This window comes from Haliotis cracherodii, unplaced genomic scaffold, assembly GCF_022045235.1.
Source record: "Haliotis cracherodii isolate W230 unplaced genomic scaffold, xgHalCrac1.p SCAF_16, whole genome shotgun sequence".
In the NCBI taxonomy this organism is placed as follows: domain Eukaryota; kingdom Metazoa; phylum Mollusca; class Gastropoda; order Lepetellida; family Haliotidae; genus Haliotis; species Haliotis cracherodii.
Genome location: NW_027266271.1, coordinates 8,932,127 through 8,952,727, shown reverse-complemented (window position 1 = coordinate 8,952,727; position 20,601 = coordinate 8,932,127). Strand labels below are relative to the sequence as shown.

General features: G+C 39.5%; 1 pseudogene; it reads right to left on the bottom strand.

Annotated features, from left to right (window-relative positions):
* Window positions 1-16,963: 16,963 nt before the first annotated feature.
* LOC139464148 (angiopoietin-related protein 1-like) lies at window positions 16,964-19,006 on the bottom strand (annotated as a pseudogene).
* Window positions 19,007-20,601: the final 1,595 nt, after the last annotated feature.

Genomic DNA, 20,601 nt, shown 5'->3' with positions numbered 1-20,601 from the left:
GATTCGCAAGCAATTTGCACGCCTTGTTCTTGCCCGGTTCACAATATGGTGCTTTGCGTGTATGTTGGAAGCATGATATCCACGCGTGTTTTTGATAATGTGAACAGCACACACTGATTGTTTACCTTTCATAGAAACACTTACGCAATACCACTGCTTGATGAGAATCAACGTCTACGCTCCGTGGGTATGCTGAAAACAGGAATGGCACAAAACAAAGTCTTTCGAGACGTTATCTACCGCAGGGCAACACGCTTGACCTATCAGGGTCTTGTGGCTATTTAGTGGCCATTTTCTCGTGTCCCCGCCGTGCTATTGCTAAATGCGGCGTACACCATACTAACTGTCTGGCTGGGTTTGATTCCTAAAAGTTACATTGGTACAATGTCCAAAACCATATGCTGTCCCTCGCCGTTACATGGCTGTAATAGTTCTGCATGCGGCGCAAAAACTCACTCTCGTCAGTAAAGACATGACATGTAGAAAGATAAATTCATTACAGAATGTTCATCCTGATATTCATTCACTTGTTATATGAATTATATCCATATTTATAGCAAATCGATATCATTAAGAGTTGCCCAAATACAGTAAACTATGTTTATAACGAACAAGCCTATAACGAACGGACGGATATAACGAATTTAGTTTTTGATCCTGGCCATTTGCTGTATATATGTTGTGCATATGCTTGCTACGAACAACGAACTAAAATTAGTTATCTTTTTGGTTCGTTATAACCGTAGTTAACTGTGGTATCCAAATGTTTACTACACTTGCTGTTTAAGTACTGTGGGTTTTATACTTGAACGGCAATATCCCTCATCCGATCTAAACTAGAGAAGATAAACTACTTTTTTCAAGTCTGAAATATAATTTCTGTTCTGTTCATATTTTAGTAATTCAAATTCAAAGGCTATGGGCCCAAATTCATGAAGTGCATACTATACAGAGTAGGATCAATATAAATAGATTCACATGTTTTAATTAAGTACATTTCTGTTATTGAAGGCATAAAACATGATTTTTTTTAAATCATAAGGTGAGTAAGTTGTTGGAGTGAAGGTCGAATTACATATATATTTGATATGTATTGCTTTGGGATGATCCTTAGAAGGAACATATAAAGATAACTGCATGCTGTATGAGATCGTGGGTTTGTTTAGGTTACACCATATCATAATCGTTCACATATTGTATTTGTGTGCTGTCTCACGGATATCAAACACTGTACATTCAACTTGAGCATGAGCAAAATCGGCAGCAAATGGTCACTCGGCCAAATTTGTTAAATATTTATCTGCTTCTAGGCCTACCTTAAAAAGAGTAGCACATTCATATTGTTGGTTGGTTGGTTGGTTGTTTAACGCCGCACTCAGCAATATTCCAGCTATATGACGGCGGTCTGTAAATAAATCGAGTCTGGACCAGACAATCCGGTGCTTATCATCTTGAGCATCGATCCACGCAATTGGGATCGATGACATGCATCAATCAAGTCAGCGAGCCTGACCACCCGATCCCGTTAGTCGCCTTTTACGGCAAGCATGGGTTGCTGAAGAGCTATTCTACCGCGGATCTACACCATTAAAAGGATGTACATATCTTTCAAACTAACGATACATCCAACATCTTGTTAAACCCAAGGTTAACAAAGACCTGAACTAATTAAAATATAGTAACAATACTTGCCCAGTTCTGTTTACCTACAGATAACAGATACAGATTGAAATAAAGATATATTGCATGCTCAACGGGGACGACTAGTTGTTGGCCTGTGAAGTTGGGACATAGGGGACAAGTAAATTAACCGAGGATGAAATCTGCCACAACCATGTAAAAGTACTGTCAATTTTTGACTTGACTCTGAAACAGGATATCAAAGCTCCATAAAAATCTGTACAAAGAGAGATAGATTGATGGGTCCAGCAAATGTACCACCTAATCCCTGTCTCAAACATCAATCATTATCATTCATACAATCAAGGACAGACTTTCTTTATATTCACAAACGATATTGAGGGCAAGTGGAATTAATGCCAAGGATCCCCAAGGTTCCAAGCAATTCGGTCAAAGCATTTTATTTTTCGACTTTGTACACCACTATCCCGCATAAGAAGTTTTCATTACTTGATCCATGAGGCATTTGTTACTACACGTTGTGAACATAGATATAGTTACATATCCTTCCTCAGAGGTTCAGGACAGTTTGTCAAAAATGAAGCCAAAAGCCATCTGATGTTTACTGAGAAAACAATATGTGAAATGTTGGACGTCCTCATTACAAAATCTTTGTAAAATTTAGTCAAGAAGTAGGCATACCATCGGTACCAATTGTGCTTCCCTTCTTTCTGATCTTTTTCTTTAAGTATATGAATCGGAATTTCTTCTCGGATCGAGTCAAAACAAGGTATCTCGGCCAGGAAGTTCAATATAGGCTTCATGTACATCAATGATCTGATATCAGTCAATAACCATCAAATAGCCGATGCCTTTTACTGATTTACCCACCTGAACTAGAAATAATGGAGTCCCATGAGACCGTCGTCTGTTTCATATTTATATCTATACGTAGATATTCAGAGTGACAAAACACTTTCGACGGAACTATGACACGAGGGATAACTTCAACTTTCCAATGATCAACTTTGCCTTTATGTGGAGCAATACTCCAGCAACTCCAGCCTTTGGTATAATCGAGCAGGCTCTGTCAACGAAGATGTCAAACAGCGTCATACTACTCTTGCTCAAAAGCTCTTCCATCAAAGTTACAACGTTCAAGGCCTCAGTTAAGCTTTCAACAAAACGTTTTATGGTAGACATGTGGAGGCCATTTCCGAATCTGACGCATCCGTGACGAAACTTAGGTCAGATGCAATTTCCTATTTTGATATGTCCCAGTGGTTTTGTTAGGTAAACAACTGACTAGCTTTTGCATGTGTTTTGCGTGTGCTCACCTGTTCGCGAACACCTGGTATTATCACTATTGGATGGTGATGCATGGACGCATGCCCATGATAAGATCGGAATTGTACAATCGACTCTGCATTTGGCAGAAATTTCTTATGAATATGGTAGGGTTGTTGTCGCTTTTATTTAACCTACAGGTGCTAATAATTTTACCAAGGAAGCAAATAAATCCACTGGCAATGATTTGATGTCAAACCGTCATTCCTGTACTGGAATATATGTATATCCTCCATTAGTTGTGTGTGTTTTCGAGTGCATATGGGGCATTAAATAGTGATAGAAGTGTTTGCATCAGTTCATGACTTTCCATTTCAATGTCTGTTTAATATAGATCACTGCATATCCTGTGAAATAGTTTTGACATAGTGTCAGTAAACCAAATATTGATGCACCCTATTAGTGTTGTCTATGACCTAAAATGTGAAGTAAGAAATAGTTTAAATCTATCTAGAATCGACCAGGCTTGAGGAGATTTATTTTTCGAGGCCCAGAATTGAATCAGCTCTGGAGGGAACTTATGGAATCTATTGAAAAGACCCTCCAGTTAACACACTTAAATATCTAACTTCAAATTACAAAATAATTCTAAACTTAGTTTTATACACACCACAAATGCATATGTTTACATCTTCGTGCAGTTATGGAACAAGTGTGTATAACAACACATAATTCCCTGTGTAATAAATGAAAGTGACAAACGACTTTTTACGGCTGCATACCTAAACGGCAAGAGGCGTGATCATTCTGTTATGTATTATTATTTTATATATAGCCGTTTTTGCACCAGGGTTACCTCTCTAACCAGTGACTAGAAGCTCCTCAAAAACATCACCAGGTCCCGAGGCCCTGAAGCAGTTACCACAAAAATGCATCTCAAAGCTCAAAGCTCAAGGACTAAGGACAGATAATTCAAAGTTAATTCATTTCAAAGTCATTTTTACCAGCTCATATATCAGAAACTGACAGTCTGGTGGCAGCAACGGAATCAGATGCCCAACAATTTCACCTCGACTCCCAATTCGCTAAATGGCTTCGTTTGGCAGCCATATTTGATTGAAGGTTTCGGCGATGTGTTTTACCATTTTCCCCAGTATTTGTCTGCTCAGATCAAACTTTGCACCCAATCGCGTTCAATACTTTGTGTCCATGCACCATACTACAACGTTATTAGAAAACATGCTGTGATATGTCTTCGATGGTCGGCATATTGACTCCTACTACTGGGCCAAAGTTGTCTTCAAACTGTTTGCTCTCCTTGTTAAGTTTCCACCTTTGTTGTCTCATTACTTTTGTTGTTCTTACAGGTACACATATATGTACATTCTCTCGATGCTCGTGATATCAATCACTGGAGTGTCTGGTCCTGACTCGAATATTTACAGACCGCCGTCATATAGCTGGAATATTTATAAGTGCGGCGTAAAACAACAAACCAACCACCAACCCTCATAGCTTTTATTCACCTGAGGAAGGAGTAAGTACATAACCCGAAAAGTTGTGTTCCTCATTATAAAGAAGTTGACATCCATAAATTCTCTTCCTTATGTGTATCGACCCGTGAAGATCCGGGGTAGAATAGCTCTTCAGCAACCCATGCTTGCCGCAAAACGTAACTATGCTTGTCGTAAAAGGCGACTAACGGGATCGGGTGGTCAGGCCGCTGACTTGGTTGATCCCAATTGCGTGGATCGATGCTCATGATATTAGTCACTGGATTGTCTGGTCCAGACTCGATTTATTTACAGACTGCTCTAAATGCCTTCGAAAACATGCAATTGTTTGCAAGACTTATTTTTACATAAGGAACTTGAAATCTAGGGAACTTGAAGAACCTGATTTCGATTGCGATTGTTAACATGTCAAAGTCGGGTGATGTGGCTGGCGGTTGACGTTTTTGTAGGGTAGATATCTTCTACAATCGTTTTTCTCCGAATCCATGACCTTCGGAACTTCTACAGTTCAAACGTGAACAATTTCTAACCGTTTTCAGATTTCTCGAATATAAGCGGATACCTTTTGGGTCTACTTCTGATGCACAATTTCTTATAAAATTTCGTTAAAAAAAACGTATCTTCATTGATTTTTCAAAACAATTATTGCAAATAGCTGATTCCTGTCATTATAATAAACACAAACAAACATCCTTATGTTTTGCTTATTTTAATTGGAGAAAGCATTTTCGACTGTACTGCTTCGGTACACACATTGCGAATAGAACCAGGGGCTTTGTCGTGACGAGCCAACACTTTAACCACTGGACTACACAATCACACTGATGTATGATGTACACAGAAAGTAGGGTATCTTGGTGGGAAGAAAGAAAACATTCTCAAATAGATTATAGACTAAAATATTTATCTCTCATACCAATAATCGTTATAGTCCGTCGTAAAACAGAAAGTCCTAATCAGTCGTTTTGCTTCAGTAGTAGCTCACTAAATTATTAATATCTAATATCAATAATCAATTTTGTATGTGGTAAAACAGAAACACCCACCCAGTTTTACAGTCATAACAGAGGAATACACGATTCAGAATGGTCAACTCCCCTTTACTGTTATATAATAATACACTTAACGTTATCACACTTATGTCACTCTGTGCAGATACCCCTGGGGAACAGGTAACTCGTGCTTATCAGATGAGCCCACAAATTATCATCGGACAATTTGACTGAGTGTGCGTCATCGTTCCCCGCAACTTATCAGTTTGTTAACGTGGCCCTGGCCTGTGTTTGAATGGCTGACATGAAAAAGCGCCAAAATTGTTAAGATTAATATAATAAAAAAATGTTTTTTAGGCAAGATGTTTTCTTTTCAATAAGGTGTCATTAAATATGTCTTGGTCGTTTGGGTCCAATGATCATATACTGATTCCCACCACTCCTTCAACTAGTTGTAATTGAGAAACGATTCATGCATTGCAGTGTATCTATCATGCCTCATTGCGTAAAAACATCCATCCACTTGCTTCAACAATTAATTAGATAGTTCGACCTTTCCCACGACTTGTCGTGTGTATGCTATCAGTCAGCAGATATTCAGTGCGTTCTTTTCATATGGGAGTGTCCATGGTCATGCTCTATTTGGTAATATGAATTAAGTATGTGATTTGCTTGTTTGTTTGTTGTATAACGCCGCTAACAGCAATTTTGAAACTGTATGACGAGCATGGGCCGGACAATCCAGTGATTGACATCATGCGCATCGATCTACGAAATTGGGATACGATGACATGCATCAACCAAGTCAGCGAGCCTTATCACCTGATCCCGTTAGTCGCCTCTTACAACAAGCATGAGTGGGTGAAGTCCAATTCTAACCCGATGTAGGGACCCACCATTCGATATTCGGGGGGGGGGGGGGGGGTACTTCTGCAAAACCAGATATTTTTTTATTTAAAAATTTAAGCCTAAATATTTTGTATGGGGAACAGCTATTTTTTAAGCTACTTCTGCAATATTTTTTAAGCTACTTCTGCAATACCAGACATAGTTTTTTTTAGATTAATACTATGAGCCATAATACTTTTTTATGGGGATCAGCTATTTTTCGGCTTCATCTGCAAAACCAGATATTTTTAATTATAACTATATGCTAAAATATTTGTTTACAAAATGCAGGTTGCAATAATGTAATTTTTGTGCTACATTCTTTTTCCAGCATGGGATAATTTGTTTTTAGTCCGGCAGAGAAATTAATATTTTCCCCCAACCCAGAATTAGGGGATAAAGTTTTTTAATTGCTGGATTTGTTTAATGATGTACTCTAGATTATAAAACTGACTGATGACACTCTGTCATCTTTGGGCATTTAGAAATATTCAAGATGACCGACAAGATGGCCGCCAAAACATGAAAATGTCGCTTCCTAGCTAACAGCTAACAGAATATGATACTACTTTTGGAGCATATCAGTAATATTTTGCTTTCAACTAATTAGAATATGGTATTCTAAATGAACTGGTATCATTTAAAACATAATTTGATTCTTAAATATGAAAGATAACTGGCAAAATGCCTGTCAAAACATTATAAAAGTCAACAAGCATGGGATTCTTTTAAGGATAATTGATTATTCTGAACTTTCAAAAGTGAATATTGGCTCAAGGTTTTCTTCATATACATACAATCAGTTTAGGTTTCTTCCTCTTCATCAATAACATGGTTAGTGAGTGGGTTGAAGAATACACAGGAGCTACAGGAACAGAATACTGTGCAAGGTAACTGGGCGTGACTGCAACCACATCGATTTGTCCTACATGGTGTATCACTGCCACAAGTGCACTTCACAAGTTTCAAAATATATTGTGGTGCTAGTGTAACACTTTCAGGTACAGTAACTGGATGAAGGCACTTTGATGTAATGTCTTTGTGGAAACCAAACTGGGTTGGATACATCGCAGGTGGGTCAGGCTGTAACGCAGCCTTCCACACACTGGTTTGGAGATGTACCCGATTCACATTTTCCAAAAAGGCTTCATCTGTTGGCGGTAAAGTTGAGAGCTTGGGAATTTGAGAACAGCCTCTTCCAGTTTTGGTTGCCCAAACTTGTAAGCGAGCTTCTGTAATAGATGTGCAGTTTGATTTGCCATAGCAGACTGCAATGAATTGAGTTGCTGTAGGATCTCCAAGCAGTGAGAGAGAATGACCGACCTTTTATGCCTGACCAGTTTTTTCTTTACCAATCCCAAAACATTATGCTGTTGTATCATAACCACTCAATGCATGTGCTGCATGTAGGTCTAGAACGATAGGTTCGTTTTTGGAAACAGAGGCTCCAATGTCAATGAGCTCCTGAACAAGTGACTCCATGAATACATGTACCTTGATATTCTGTAAGTAGTAGAAATGTAACAGCAAAGGAACACGTCGGTATCATCTGACAGAACAGTCACTGGATGGATTCCATCTGATGCTACTTTAATTGCTTGTTGGACAATTATGTTGTCAGCTTCTTCATGCGTTGTGGCAATGTCATGTCTGATGGTTATGATGCCATTGAACACTTCATGTGGGACATTATTCTCTCCTGTAATGACAAGTTTGCGTTCTTTGGTGTGAACATGAAGCAGATCATCGTCATTAAGGAGGTCATGGGAAATCAAGTTTATCAGAGCATGTTTGTTTTTCTTTGACTGTGAGAATAACCTTCTGGGGAGGTAAGATTGTTGATACCTTCATGTGATGAACTCTACTGCTGGCATGTGTTGTTCTTCCCTGCCTTGTGACATCCTTAGTGCTGTACTCCTTGTAGCAGTCAAATACCAAGAACACATCTCCAACTTTCAATTATGATAAAATGTAAGCTTTGAAACCTAGCAAATAATCTAGGACTGTCCCCCATTCTGGCCAGCGAATGACCCACAACAATGCTGATCCATCAATAATCAAGGCTGTTGTCTGATTATCAGTTCGACGAGAAGATACTGGTACTTGAAAAATACGTTTCATCGTAGACTTTGCCTTGCAAACTCTCATTTCTCCAGCGTCCCGGAACATGGAAGTAGGAACTGGGGCCAATTCATAAGAAAATACATTACAGTTCGCCCAATCTTTTTTGGCTCAGTTTGTTTTGGCATGAATTTCTTAAAAGTATTAACACAATTAAGTAAAACCATGTGTATATCAGACATAATAGGTTTTCCTTTATTTGCACCCTTTTGAGGTTACTATTATTTTTATTTATTTTTATTGGGTTTTTTTATAATTTGATTTCAAATTGCAGTGTGAATGTATCTTATTTTGTAGCTGTAGAACATTAATAATCGTTAGAAAAACCACAAGCATCCCAGTTGACACTGAATAATATCATAACAAATGTATATATAACGATATATACTGATTTTGGGTTTTTCATAGACAATATTGCCTATTATTTTGATAAAATACGTTTCCAAATGAAACTATTTAATTAAGAATAACATATTCTAATATGTTGAAGGCAAAACAATAGTGATATGCACCAAACGTAGTCCCATATTCCATACAATTAGCGCGGAAGAGATATTTTCATGTTTTAGCGGCCATTTTGGCGGCCATCTTAAATATTTCAAAATGCCCAAAGATGACAGAGTGTCATCAGTCAATTTCATAACCTAGAATGTGTACTTAAACAAATCCAGCAATAATAGAAACTTTATCCCCCAATTCTTGGTTTTTGTCCTCTCTGCCGGACTAAAGCTGTTTCTTCTCGCAAATACAATTGTAAAATAGTTTAACAATGATCATTACAGAGTGTACAATGATGTACACACCATTAAATTGCATTATTGCATCATACGATGTGGCCCTTGTTAAGCGTTTCTGACCTGTGCCTTTGGCAGGGATTTCACTGATTTTCAGTGACCCATTCGTATACCTTTTACCGCCAGTTTGCCATTTACACACAATAATTCGGTTTCGTCGGATAACCGAGACTGGTAATTCTCTTGACGTTATATATTTAAATGGTGGGCTAAAGTCCCCGAGCTTCAGTATAAGCTTAGTTGCATTTATCAGTTATGCTGAGTCAACTACAAAAGAAATGTTTTGGTCCTCCACTGTGTTGTAAAGCGGTAGGGTAGGACATGATTACCCTATTCGCGAAGACCTGGTGTCATCACTGATTTTCAGTGATCATTCATATAATTTTCACCGCTATTTTGCCTTTTAGACCCAGTGAAATCTGTTTTGGGTGGATAATTATTCTCTGGTGTTGACGCTTGATGCTAAATGTAGCACAATGATATGAGACTCGTTTTGGGGATTAAACTGCGCTTAGAATGAACAGTCAATGGTCACATTTAAATATACTGAACAGCATTGAAAACGCATCAGCAATAAATCTTGAAATATTACAAAAACAACTTGAGCAATGACTGATTTTTATTAGAACAGACATAGACGGATTATTAAGAAAGACGACAAAGGAAACAGGAATACCACACAGTAATTACATTTACGTCATCAGTGTAAGGAAGACACATAGGGTTAAAATGAAAAGTCAACATCTTGTATGTCCGCCATTGGCAGCAACACAGGCCATGCAACGTCTTCTCATTGATCGAATAAGTCTGCGTAAGTGTTCTGGGGCATTCCACTCTTAACGTAGTGTATCTTCAAGTTCTCTCAGTAGTAAGACGAGTTCTATGGATGAACAACTTCTTTATTACAATTAGTGCGACGTTTCGGTGTAGATCTTAACACCTTTATCAAGCAATAGATGGATAGGGCTAAACAACATAGGTATATATACACTGCATAAACTGTATAAATGCCACTGAAAGAAGTTCTCTCAGGTTCTGTACTTGCGGACGGCGTGAGAGGCGTTGACCCAGGTAATCCTATAGATGTTCAATTGGCGATAGATCGGGTGACAGGGCTGGCCATGGAGGCAGAGGCACATCATTGTTCGCTAGGTAATGTGTTGAAACACATGCTGTGTGCGCTCTTGCATTATCTTGCTGGAAGGTGTGCATATCCTGGTGCTGATGAAAGAATGGGATGACGTGATTTGCCAATGTGTTATTCCTGTAGTAAAGGGCATTAACTCTTCCCACGACAAACATGGAGCTCTGTTCGATGGTTATGACTGATGCCGCCCCACACCATGACACTCCCCCCATCGATCTGTCTGTACAACACAGTCATTGTGGTAACGTTCTCCACGTCGACGCCACACTCGCAGTCGACCGCCAGCATTCCATAAATGAAAATGGGACTCATCAGAGAACAGCACACCATGCCACTGCCGCAATCTCCAATGACGATGCCTTTTAGCCAAACGCAGACGTTCATTTCGATATCGATCAGTGAGTATGGGTCCAGCATTTGGACGTCGAGCACGTGGCCCTGCTGAGCGGAGACGTCAACGTACGGTGTCAGCGCTGATCAAACCCCGTCGGCCTTGCACGGTTGCTGCAGTCCTGGTAGCCGGAAGTGTACGATCACGAAGATGCCGACGAACAAAATATGGCGATTCTGACGTGGTGTAGTTACACGACGTTGACCCGGACGTGGTCGATCTCTGGTGGTTCTGGTCTGCTGGTGTCTGCTCAGTAGCCTTAGGACTGTTGAATGATGGCATGGAGCCGTTGTGCAACGACTCTACTTGACGTACCAACTTGAAGCATGTCCAAGGCACGTTCACGTTCCTCTTCTGTTAGGGGCGGTCGGGTAGCCTAATGGTTAAAGCGTTCGCTCGTCACGCCGAAGACCCGGGTTCGATTCCAGACATGGGTACAATGTGTGAAGCCCATTTCTGGTGTCCTCCGCCGTGTTCTAAAGTAAGGCGGAACTGTGCTGATATGCAAAGGACGCATTACATGAGTTGACATTTCCAGTTTGTCAAGTTCGACAGCTATTGACCTTTGCGAAACGTCGTAGGCCAAATATGATTGGGATCTGTTAAGATTCAGTTGCAGCTCCTAAAATAATTAACAATAATTAGTTGTCTGATATGTATTACTATCTAATGTAAGCAGTGGCGTGATGCCGATTTATAGTGCTACATGTAGCTCACGGATATACCATGCCGCAGTTTAACATGAATACCCCTATCAGACACAGTACTCTGACTCCGAGCCGACCAGTCTTGTTTTAGCCCCTTAATGCCGAGCGCCAGACAGGGTAACAACAAGTACCATCTTTTAACGTCTTTTGGTATGACGCGGACGGGGATCGAACTCTGGACTTTCCACTCTCCGGGCGGACGCTCTACCACAAGACCACGAAGGCGGTCAAAAAAACGCACAAAGGGCCATGGAGCTGCATGCATGCTATGTACCGATAACTGAGATGACTACAATCACCAAGTGTTCTCTCCACAACATTTTGGCTCAATACCTTGTACGGTTCCTAGTATAAATGTATTTTCCTCCCTCACACAAATCAGGCTTTGCGTTTCTTGCGTCACAGAGCGACACTTCCACCATTTGTAGCGATATTCTATGTGCTTCATGTATTTGTCTGGCACTCGGTAATATGAATCTGTGTCAACTTTTATCTATTATATGGTTGCGCCTTTTTGTCATTTCAAACGCAACCCTACGTATGTATTTGGAATGTGTTTAAACCTAATTTATTATCTTTTCAACTTGTGCCTTTTAAACGAAGAATGCTAATATTTATGTGTAGGTTATAAAATGTGAATTGTGAAAAAGAGATAATTTGGAGCATGTCACATCTTCCATTATTCGATGCGTAAATGCTCATGATGTCAATCATTGGACTGCCTGGTCCAGACTCGATTTCTTAAAGAGTTGGAACCAACCACATCATTTTGTATGGTCCATGCTCACTTCAGAGGGAGTCAACAGGCGTGAGAAATGCCTTTGGTCCAGTTTACATGTGATATTCTGTCTGTAAGTATGCTGTACGTCCCCAAAAATGGTCCATTGGCTTGTGTCACAACTTCAATCTGTCACCTACCTGTGTCTCTCATCTGAGCCATGTTTCGTGTATCGGTGTGTAATTCAACGTACACGCCCTGGGGATATATGTTATGTAGATATCACTGTTTACTTTATTTTAAATGGCTTAATATACATGTATGTGGGTCCATAATTATGCCCTGTTAGTCTTCAGGTAACCAAGGGCAACGGGAAGGTGTTGATCATCGTGGATGAACTGGAGCAGAGCTGCCATCAGACATTTCACAAATAACAGATGAACCCCAACACCATTCTGTGTTTGTAACTTTCATGAAGAAACTGCAAAATCAAAATTTCCAGTGAAAAATTTCTACATATGTTAATTATTATCAGTGATTTACAACATTCTTTTCTTGATTTAAACTCTCCATCCATAATGATAACCTAGTAATGAAGTATGGTCTGGTTTTGAAAGAGAGCAATATAACAATTTCCATGATGCGATTTCAAAAGGTGTCAGAGCCGATAGGAGTGTATCACTGAAGCCTGAAATCCATTCTTGTAAGCAATTTTGGCATTACTTCCCTGATAACCAACCACTGTTAGTATTATGTGCCGAACAGACCCCAAACTATCTACGTCTAAGGTATATAATTGTAACATTAGGTACTCAGTTATTGTGTTGCATTTGTTTATCGTAACCATCATATTATCACAGTTTATCTTCATGATGCGAACCAGCTGAAACCATGCATATATCCTGTTAGTACTACTTCCTATCCCTTTGCTTGATTTAATACAGAAGTTCAAATTCAAAATAACTCAAATACTGTCATTAATAAAGTGTGTTGAGGAATATATTAGTTCAGCGTGTTTTATCTATTTCTACAACTTATCCTCCCCTCCTGCCGGTTTCATAGTGCTAGCCCACTGAGATACCACGTCCTCTATCCCCTTAATGCCGAGTGCCAGCAGGTTAATAACAAATACCATTTTTAACGTCTTTTGGTGTGACGCGCGGCCGGGCATCGAACAACTGATCATCCGCCCTCCGGGCAGACGCTCTTTCCACGAGACCACGCAGTCAGCTTATTAGAAATAAGATTGGTGTTCATTATGTGAATGTCGACAAAACCCTTACTGATTGACTGACATAATTTATACATGTACCTTATTACCACAGTTCCAATGTACTGGCAACGCTCGTGCTTTTAATTGGCACATATGATTTTGTAACGACTCTTTGTATGTTCACGACAATTATGCTAGGTTTAAGATCCTGAAGGTTCAAACTTCTGACATCTGGGTTTCATATATTTTTTCTAACATGCATATGGGGTCATTCTTTTTTCCTCAGATGTAGAACATCAGCATGCATGTTTTGGTTTAGCTCTGACTCTACAAGGTGTTATTTGAGTACATGAGTACGTTTCGCAATCCTAAACCCATGAAACCAACAAGGTTGTCTAAAAATCGACCATTGTGATAATTGGTTATTGACATTTTAGCTTTCATGGGTCTTGGTAATTGCAAACGTTTCTAAAGAGTGTTTATATATAATTCACCAACCATTTTCATTTTTATTACATACAAAAACTCCATTTGCAAATATTTTCGCCAATTATGCACGAGTATAAGCAACAATTATCTGTCACGTATGCAATGATTTAGTTGTGAAGTATTCTCAATGCGATGTGGAAGATAGCAGCGCTCTCCTTGGTCCTCGTTGTTAGTTTCAAATCGAATGTTGGCGATTGTGTGTCTGTATGTGCTGACTTTACCAGACTTCCACAAGTGAAAATGAATAGTAATCTCGTAAATACTCCGCATCGTCATACAAGTACTACCTTCTTGAAATGTGTGAAGATATGTCTTGGCTGGTCCCTGTGCAAGTCCTTTGACTATGTCATGGCTGAACAGCGATGCACTCTCAACGAGAAGGACGAAACCGATCTAAAACCAACAACATTGAAGTTCAAAGAAGGGACTATATACAGGTGAGGGCATTTGTATTCTTTGCCACAGAGTATATTGAATCATCTATATGATGACAAAACCACCTGCATAAGAAATATCTGCCGATTGCACAATTCCGACTACATCATGAGCAAGTGTGTTTCAATCACTATCAAACTATCCAATTTGAGCGTATCATACCCCACCGGTGGCACCCGTCCCAAACACATGCAAAGGCAAGTCAATTGCTCACCTGAAATCACGGCAACATGTGGTACACGTCAAAATAGGGACTTAGCGTCGGACATTTTTGTCACTGGTGTGTCCAATTTGGAAATGTCCATCACATGTCTACCATAAAATGAATACTTTACTGAGGCGTCAAACAACTTCTGACGCTCTTTGAAATCTTTGGGGCGGTCGGGTAGCCTAGTGGTTTAAGCGTTCGCTCGTCACGCCGAAGACCCGGGTTCGATTCCCGACATGGGTACAATGTGTGAAGCCCATTGCTGGTGTCGCCCGCCGTGATATTGCTGGAATATTGCTAAAAGCGGCGTAAAACCAAACTCACTCACTCACTTTGAAATCTTGGCAGAAAGAACATGCTCGGTTGTACCTCAAAAGTTGTGAAATGTTGACACCAAGGACAGGAGCTGCAGGGATATTGCTCGACATAAAGAGAAAGTTGACTATTGGAAAGTTTAAATATAATCGGGTTAATTCCATTAACTGGTCTTAGTAATTCCACAAGAGTTCTGTTCTGTCTGTTGGTGTCTGTTGTCTAAGGCGCCAGATTTCACTGACAGAGTCTAACAGGCAAACGACGAGTTGGTTCTTTTGAAGCGAGGTTTTGAAACGTCTTTAGATGCTCGGTCAAAACATAAGGAACGTGAATGTGCTCAATCGCTCTTCTCGGCAATATTTAAGGATATTTAACGAGAATGTATTTTAGTTGTCAATTATTTCTAAACACATACATCATGGTAATGCGTATTTCTGTGATGCTATACAATTATCCGTGTAAAGTTTACGTCATGCACAGTTTAAGTTCACTTTTTTACGTTTTGCTGATGAGAACAGTGATCTGTTAATGAAAACATCGATCTGCCAATGGAGCTGAAATCAGACACCGATTTCCACTGCCAGCAAGCTCCTAGTTTATTCAGTGACAAAATCGACTGTAGTTACAATGAGATTACACAGTTACTAGTTAATCCGCCATGCCGTGACAGATTAACTGCAGTAAGATGAAAGAATCGGGTGATCCTTGACTTCTTTTGAGTAGTATAGTGCCAGCCACAATCATTTCACAGTCCAGCATTACAAGATCAATTACAAAATCAATGTCAAGAACATGTCCGAAAATTGAAGTTCGATTTGCACAAAAACTGACCACTCTCCGGGGGTGGATGAATCGAAGGGCGTTGTCTAATTACGTCACGTAATTTCCATGTAAGTTTTATCCTACGTTGTTTGTAATTTTTATTATGCGTTTGGTGGACGGATAATATCATGCCAAGGACAAATTCCATTCATTTTAGTCCTAATAACGGTAACGGAAGGAATAGTAGAAGGGACATTGTCTCATTTACGCACAAATTATCGCCTTTCTACAAATTTTAGATGGGACGACAATTGGACAACGCCACGTTTGACCTTGATGTCGCTCTGTCGCCCTTTGACAGAAAAAATATGATTCAAAACGCGAATATGCGACAATTGGTGAAAACGTCGCGCTTTCATAAATTTGTCACGCTGTATTGCTTTTGTAAGGGCGACTATAATAACGCTATTTTTCATGGCTTTTTCATTCTGGAAATTAAATAATATACCATTATCGCGTAACGTGCAATCACGATGAATATGAGGTGACCCGGGAAGAAATTATATTTTATTTGTATACGAAGACTGAAAAGTATTGCCTAATGTTCCTAATAACCTAGTGTGGGTTTCCTGAAGCGTTGTTTTATCAAACATGGCGCGCCATAACTCATTTGGGATTATATGTGTTTGTTTGTATGATGGTTGGTTGGTAAACGCCGCACCCACCAATAGTCCTGCTATATGACGGCGGTCTGGAAATAATCTACTGTTTACCAGACAATCAAGTTATTGATACCACGAGCATTGATCAACCCATTTTGGGCACGATGATCACGGAATTCAGCGAGCCTCGTCACCCGATCCCGTAATCGCGTCTTACCACAAGCAAGGGTTTCTGACCACCGATATGGTATCTTAATATACTACTCAAAGTTTGCTGAGGATCAAGTTGTGGTGATATCAGAAAATCACCCACCAAATAAAGATTGAAATAGTCCGGTACACAATAATTGGGTAACCCCAAACGGACCTCGATTTCATGATGAACGGATAGAGGCTGGCAGTCATGGGCACGATGTGCACAAGGTGCTTGAAAACCTACGTTTGGGGGTATGGTGACTCCGAATCGTAGCAAAGCATTATCAGAGAGCACAACACTATTTGCCGATAATGACCGCTATGGAAGGGGTTAAATCATGATTTGGGTTTGGATCAATAGAGCTTGGATGGAAAACCTATCTCCATTTCCTTCAACGGGGCACGATGACAGGTGTGGGTTGAGTGCAAATGGGTCCGTATGCTAGTGCAATCGGACGGGACTTCAACCTCACGGACGATAAGGCACGACCTCATCGTGCCTAAGTCATTGATGCCTACTTGACCAAACGCCACTGAGGTTACAGGGAGTGCAGTTCTTGAACCCAAATCCAGGTGTTCTTGAGCGCAGTTCAGAGGACTGTCGTCATTATCTTGGTCGAAGGTTGAGATGTGCTGTCCTTTCAATGCACTTAGACAGTCCCCACCATTATGTTGAGGATCGTTTTGCCCATATGTCCAGGTATCTGGGTAAGTCATTGAGTACATGTCATCTTTGGATGAAATGAAAAATGTATATATCCGCTGTCTGCGTAAAGTGGAATCCCCATGCGTCGTTCCAAAGACGAAATTGTGACTGCGTCCATTGGTAATGTAAGCAATTTTCTAGTTTCCGAGCCATAAGTCCTTCGAAAGGTCCCCAAATGCAAAATTCTTGCCACGACCGGTTGAAATTGGTGGACCCATATACACGTTTTTGACTGTATGTATTGCCCTCATAACTCTTTCTACACCAGACTTTGAATTTGGTAGGCGACATATCTAGTTGAATTATGTATACTCCTGCTCCCGAATAATGATATGTGCTGTATCCTTCCGAACATTCTGAAAGAGGAGTAAAGACATTAAAAGTATATTGTAACATGCATTTAACATGAGTCACAGAAAAACATCTCAACTAGAACTATAAGAGACCAGTGAAACCGCCTCATCTATTTCATACATGTATTTTGATCACTGCATAAAGATTCAGAGTGACAGGAAACTCTCCACAAGACTGTATGACAAGAGGGATGTCTTCAACTTTCAAACATAGTCAACTGTCTCTTAATGTCGAGCAAAATTCCAGCAGCTCAAGCTTTTGGTGTCTAAAGTTTTCGAAACTTTTGAGGTACCATCCGAATGTTGCTGAATAGTTGTTTAGTGTGGGTTAAAGCACGTACAGTGTTTTTATGATGCTTAAAACCTGCATCCGCGGGATAAAACCGAGGAGCGCAAGGCCCGAGGTTTTATCTCAAGGATAGGGGTATTAAATATCATATACATCCGAGGGGAAGTATTTTACCTATCTTATGAATCGAGAAAAAAGAAACATTTATCAACATTTAGTGTTTTAAACATACTTTCCATGAACCTTAGGAAACGGGGCTTTCTAATTTTTAAAAAGCACTACGTTTTATCAGCGCCTCTGTAGCTTAGTGGTGCACTCACTGGGCTAGTAATACAAAGGTTACGTGTCGATCCTCGGGAATAGAATGAAAACTTGTGTCATTGGACTTTACATTTCATTACATGTTACAGTCTGAACGGGAATTGTATTAATACATTTGTAACTATTTCATCAGATTACTCAAACCAGAGCATTATGGTTGCATGTTTGTTACAGTAATGAGTTCTGAAACCACAGTTTCATTAAGTACTTTCAGCTCACTCAGAATAGATTTGGATAAAGATACTCCAGGTAGGAACTCCAGCAAAAAAGAAAAGAAGGAACATTTTGACAATAGCCAACATTGTTAGTGCTGCCATTACTTCTATTGGATAACCTTCGTTCAAGGTGTGATACTGTCAGTCCACAATTACTGATTTTCAAACAATTGTGATCACTATTTTCCCTTTTATACATAACGTTTTTAATGTTATACATCTAAATAGAAATTAAAAATGTGTATCTTTCCACAAGAAATGGATTGAATGAAATTTATGTACTGTATAGATATACTATATTTACATGAGCTTAAAGATTTGGGGCACATGAAAGCGCAAGCACGTCCCCTATCCAATTTACAAACAATGTAAACATAAATAAGTAAACAGCAGAGGATTAGCAAGAAAATATAGATTTATCTATATTAATCTTTTTGTTTAGATTCTTGTTTGTACCCATCACAACCTTGACGACAAGTTCGATTTCTTTGATTGCTAACAGTACACTGCCATAGATAAAGTTAAATCTATATGCACAATATAATTAATATAAAATACGATCATGAAACATATTTTTTCATGATGCTACACATTTTCATATGGGATCATTACTCAAGCCACATCTGATTTTATCGATCAGATTTTCCTGACTGGGTGCCGCCATTTTGTTTAAAGCAAAATTAATGCAAGCGATACGAGAGGTGGTATCTGATTGGTCCATAGGAGAATCTTAAAAGGGACATAACTCTTAACAGCCACTCTTGGCGCTATGACCGAGCCCATGAATTCCAGCCTAGTTCGGAAAGGGTGGAAAGTGGACTTTTAAAATCAGTCAACTCTCTTGCCTCGGGAAGAGTAGCGTGAGTGCACCATACCCAGGGAACCAGGCTGAATTCCAATTTGGTTGGCTCTTTAAGTTAAACCCTAGAATAATCTAATCTAACTGTTAACAACTATTACAAAGTCGAGGTCAATGGTAGCAATTCTCTTTTCAGACGCGTATCATATGTTCCCGTGTTTTTTACGTGGAACAATTGACTTGCCCTTGCACGTGTTTGTGACGGTGCCACATGTCGGGCAGGATATGCTGTGCTTTTCGTGATTACCTGGTATCGTCACGGGTGGGTAGTGATTCATAAACACAAGCTCGGAGTCGTACAATGGGCTATGGAAAAGGTTTTGTCGCTTTTATTTACGAGTCTCAATTTGTCCTAGTAATGTGTCTCATTAGTTTCCAGTAGTGTAACAATAGTGTAGACTCGCATATAATAGACTAGCCGGATTTGATGTGATAATATTTTTATCACCTCTGGCCGCGAAGAAGTTTAAAATTTCTCAAGCAGTGCAAATAGATAATAACTTAAGATTGCATCTACAGTTTCACTCGCTTGTACACATTCTATGAAGTGTGGTGGTGGTTTTTTAAAACTTACTTTGGTCTTCTTTCGGAGATAATGTCAGAACTGTCACCAACTGGTCAGTTTCACACTACTGTTTTCTGGTTCACACCAATAGTTCATGTCTTTGCTGTTGCGACTTGTAATTGATATTGATTCTATTATTGAATACACTTGTTAGATTATACCATCATTTTGTGTTTGATGTTGTATACTACTCAACTTTAGATTAAAGACGCTGTGATATTGTCGGATTATTGTTAATTAACCATACCCACTCACTCACTTAGATAAGTATACGGAAATCAAATCTAATGTCAAGAGTCTCAGGAACAATAATTTATCGAAATGTCAAACAATTTTGACATGAAACTGAAAAATGCCAGTTTCATGAACTTATCGAATACTACTACGTGTATGACAAGCAATCGGTATCATACAGTCCCCATATGAACTAAGATCCCGTTATTTTTGTTTCAGTTCCATCTCACTGTGGGAAAGACGTTTCTCTGGGGTCTGTGACGGCCATGCCTGCGCTGACAATGACTACTGCTATGTCACCAGAGACGGCACAGCGGAATGTGCACATTTTCCTTAGTTGATTTAACTCGATCGCGATTTCGATTTCTATTTGCGTGTTTGAACTGTCAGCAATATATATAATTCGCCATGTGGGCCATTACATTATCACATGGTTGTTTGTTTGTTTGTCTTGTTTGTTCATCTGTTGGTTGTTTAACGCCGCACTATTTCAGCTATATGACGGTGATCTGTAAATAACGAGTCTAGACCTGACAATCCAGTGATTGATATCATGAACATCGATGTACGTAAGTTGGATACGATGACATGCGTCAACCAA